The sequence below is a fragment of the Pinus tabuliformis genome, chromosome 9 (assembly GCF_031772625.1).
Source record: "Pinus tabuliformis cultivar Carrire ecotype Pingquan chromosome 9, CPIR1, whole genome shotgun sequence".
In the NCBI taxonomy this organism is placed as follows: Eukaryota; Viridiplantae; Streptophyta; class Pinopsida; order Pinales; family Pinaceae; genus Pinus; species Pinus tabuliformis.
In genome coordinates, this window is record NC_142307.1 from 1,431,980,893 (window position 1) to 1,431,985,866 (window position 4,974).

At 23.5% G+C, this 4,974-nt stretch overlaps 1 pseudogene; it reads right to left on the bottom strand.

Moving 5' to 3' along the window:
* Positions 1-714: 714 nt before the first annotated feature.
* Positions 715-847, bottom strand: LOC149153934 (U4 spliceosomal RNA; annotated as a pseudogene).
* Between the last annotated feature and the right edge of the window lie 4,127 nt (positions 848-4,974).

Consider the following 4,974-nt stretch of genomic DNA (forward strand, 5'->3'; position numbering starts at 1 on the left):
TAAATATTTATTATACTTATTATTCATTACCATTCCATCTATTATAATCAAAGGCTCAATGGATGCATGCATTTCTTTCTTAGGGCTTGGGTTGTTGGAATTGTTGAAGGATTACTGGAACTATTGCTATTACTGGAAAGATTTTAAGGGGCTTCTCTCAGCTTCTATCTGCTAAGAAAGGTGCAAAATCTTTCATAGCCTTCATTTTCTCTACCTAGTGTTTTTTCAGGGTTTCATTTGTACATAGAGTTGATATTGAGGTGCATACCTTACCACAATTAAAATGTTTTCTACAGAAAGAATGAATAGATAACATATACTGGAATTATAATCTAAATGGCCTTGAAAGTAAACCAACCAAATGGTAATAATCCAGAGATGCAAAGTTCTCTTGTAATATTGGTATTCTGGTAACAAGAATAATTCATCCACATCCATTAAGAAATATCTTCTCGGACTTACCAAGCACAACAGATGCCATATAGGACAGAATAAGAAATATTCTTCACCAAATCCTGAATAAACCCTGAACATCACGAAAAAATATCTTGAACATCCATGAAGAAATATCTTACTAATTTAACATGGGCCAAAAAATTCCATACAGGACAATATTATAACTTAACTAGCAATCCCACCCATGCAAATTTCATCTCCATCCCTTGTATTTATAGTTTGCTACCAGTTTGGAAATTTGAATTATTTGGAGCCCAAGCCAAAGCCTAGCCCTCCAAAAATTCTCGAAGGCAGCCCAAGCCAACGAGGGGGCTGGAAACAGTTTTCAACCAGCGATTGACGCTCCTCGGCTTTACCTCACTAGCTGCGTCATTGCCCCCAGCGCAAAGATGGATACGTATCATTTGGTCTTGTATTTCTTTTTCTGAATTGTGAGATGTGTGAATGTTCAATTATTTGGATGATTATAATGTTTAAAGAGAAGATCGATATGTTTTTTTGAATGATATGTGAATAATTAATTAATAATATATATATAAATTTTATTTGTTTATATTTATGTGTAAGTAGATGATAATTATGTAGTATTTTAAAAATTAAGTTTATGAGTTTAGTGTTAAAAACAAGATTTTGTTGAATTAATTATATATTGATATTGAAATATGAAGAAAAGTAGTATGGCTTTTATGTATTGAAATTTTTTAATGATTAACATGTGCAATTTAATTAAAAAATAAAAATATTAAGTGAATTGAAATAATTAGATTAAAGTGCACAAGCTTTAGAAAAATATTAGCTTTAGAAAAGATGTTTCTCACCTTCACTATCACTATATATCATTTGAGTTGAGAAATATTTTATTAGTGAATGAAATAGTGAGGAAATTTTGTTGGTGTGATGTATAATTATGAATATTTAGATGTGTATTGCTCAATAAAAATTTCATTCACTAATAAACAAATATGGGTTTAAATGTAATTGGTTGTTATTAATATTATAGGAATTTGGATAATGTATATGTGTTTCGCTGGAATGTATTAATTTAAATAATTTAATGTATTTAGTGTATTTAATATGTTATTGAGAGTTCTTTAAACTTTTTTTTTTTAACTTTTTTCAAAGAAATAGAATTATATAAGATAATAATGAAAAAACTCTTCTCATTATATTACATACATATTATGATATGTTAGAAAAATAGGATATGTATTTTATAAAATTATATTATAAAAATTTATATTAAATCTCTTAGTGTAACTCTTTTTTTAATTGTTTTTTAAATTATAATTAAAAAAAACATTGTATAATAAAATATGTATAAGAATAGATTAATTAAAAAAAAGAAAAAAAAGGAACTTTTCAAATTTTTTTTTTAAATAAACTTTAAATACCTTACTTAATATATGTTTCAATTCATGTGTTAGTTAGCTTTTATATTGTTTATAATTTGGCAAAGATTGTTTGGAATTACAAGTAAATTTGAGTCAACAAAAAAATTATAAATTACAAGTAAATTTGAGTTAAGATTGTTTGGAATTACAAGTAAATTTGGCAAAGATTGTTTGGAAACGATAAAAATTAAGGTTGAGTCAACAAAAAATTGTCAAATTCCAACCAAAAATTCCTAAACATCTAGGTTTTAGACAACCCAATAAAAATATTTATAAATACATAAAATAAAATTAATAATTCAGTTTTGAGATTAAGATCAACTTATATATCATAATTTTTTTAAAACAATGGAGACATATAGAATTAATTGTTTTAGAAACATATTTTCTTAATGGTTAGAACATTTAAATTATAATTATTATGATTACTGTATGATTAAAAATTACATTATTAAATAAGAAATACTATCTTAATAAATATTAAGAAATTCAAATAATTAAACTTTTTTATAAATATATAAAATTATGTTGAAAAATCTGATAAATTTAAAACCTACTACATTTTTTATTATTTAGATTTCCCAATATTTATTAATTTAACCTCCATATACCATATAATCATAATCATGTAGATATTAATGTGGTCAATTAGAATGATTAAGTTGTGTTATTAATGGAGTCTATTACAAGGATTATCTTATGATATTAACAATCTATTGTTTTATTAATAAATAAGTAAAATGATTTTAAATTAATTCTAAATATGAAAAAAAATTAATATATAAGAATGTGTTGTTTTAGAAATTTAGTAATATAATTTTAATTTGATATTTTTTAGTTCATTATCATTGAGTCAACAAAATGTTTTCAAATTCCAACCAAACATTATTTAGGTGGTTATTACACCATAAAGACTACTCCTGATTTAGGTGGTTATTACACCTAATCACTATTGACAATAGTTAATTATGATTCACATTACATACATAATTAAAACATATAACTATTCACTAATATACGAAACAAGTAGCCATGTGATCTTGAATCTAGAAAAAAAATCAAGTTGTTCCCCAACTATTTTTTATTAGTTAGAATTTCACTATTACACAACCATTAACATATGGGTTTTAAATGTAAAGGGTTGTTGTTAATATTATAGGAATTTGAATAATGTATATGTGTTTAGCTGGAATGTATTAATTTAAATAATTAAATGTATTTAATATGTTATTGAGAATTATTTAAACATTTCTTTTAACATTTTTCAAAGAAATAGAATTATATAATTATACAAGATAATAATGAAAAAAACCTTCTCATTATATTACATACATATTATAATATGTTAGCAAAATAAGATATAGATTTTATAAAATTATATTATAAAAAGTTATATTAAATCTCTTAGTGTAACCTCTTTTTTAATTGTTTTCTAAATTATAATTACAAAAAATACATTGTATGATAAAAATATGTATAAGAATAGATTAATTAAATAAAAAAATTCTTTTCAATCTTTTTTTTAAAACTTTCAATGCCTTACTTAACATAGGCTTAAATTCATGTGTTGTTAGATTTTCTATTGTTTATAATTTGGCAAAGATTGTTTGGAATTACAAGTAAATTTGAGTCAACAAAAAATTAAAAATTACAAGTAAATTTGGGTAAAGTTTGTTTGGATTTACAAGTAAATTTGGCAAAGATTGTTTGGAATTACAGTTAAATTTAGGTAAACAATAAAAATTAAGACTGACTCGTCAAATTTTTTTCAAATTCCAACAAAAAATTTCTAAACATCTAGGTTTTAGACAACCCATTCAAAATATTTATAAATACATACAATAAAAATAATAATTTTGTTTTAGGATTAAGATCAACTTATATATCATTATTTTTTTAAAACAATGCAGACATATAGAATTAATTGTTTTAGAAACACATTTTGTTAATAAATATTAAGAAATTCAAATAATTAAAAAAGTTATAAATATATAAAATTATGTTGAAAAATCTCACAAACTTAAAACATACTACATTTTTTACTATTTAAATTTCCTAATATTTATTAATTTAACCTTCATATACCACATAATCATAATCATCTAGATATTAATGTAGTACATTAGAATGATTAAAGTGTGATATTAATGGAGTCCATTACAAAGATTATCTTATGATATTAACAATCTATTGTTTTATTAATAAATAAGTAAAATGATTTTAGATTAATTCTAAATATGAAAAAAATTAATATATAAGAATGTGTTGTTTTAGAAATTTAGTAATATAATTTTAATTTGATATGTTCATTATGATTGAGTCAACAAAAATTTGTCAAATTCCAACCAAACATTATTTAGGTGGTTATTACACCTTAAAGACTACTCCTTATTTAGGTGGTTATTACACCTAATCACAATTGACAATAGTTAATTATGATTCACATTACATACATAATTAAAACATATAACTAAAATAAATTCACTACTATACAAAACAAGTAACCATGTGATCTTGAATCTAGGAAAAAAACCAAATTGTTACCCAACTATTTTTTATTAGTTAAAATTTCACTCTTACACAACCATCAACATTTTTTATCTTTAACACAATGGAAAATTGTGTAGTCCAACAAAAACATAACATGGTGTTTTCTAGGCAATTTTTTGTTGGCATTATGAATTAGGTGTTTTCCTTCATGGCAACCTACCTAATGAGTTGTTCTTATTTGATATTATAAATGTATTTGTAGAAACATTATAGAATCGATATTAAACATAGACCTTAATATAAACATAATTATGGATTTACTAACATTAATAATCTTGGATTATAGATATTAGGCTTAAAAAATTGTGGAATATTGTTCGGTGTCGTACATCGCTCTTTTGATTTTATACAATCTGTATATGTGAAGTTTTTTGTATGTGTAAATGGTAAATTATGTATGTATGTTACTTTTAATTTTATTCAACACTAAATTGTTTTGTTGATATCACATGTGTTTTTTTCATTGTTAGGTGATTTCATTGTTTGATCATGGATCCAGCTATTTGGAATTGTCTTCCATTAAAAGTTCTTGAAATTTTCCTCCAGTGGCTCCCTTTATCGGTTGTGATAAAGTTTA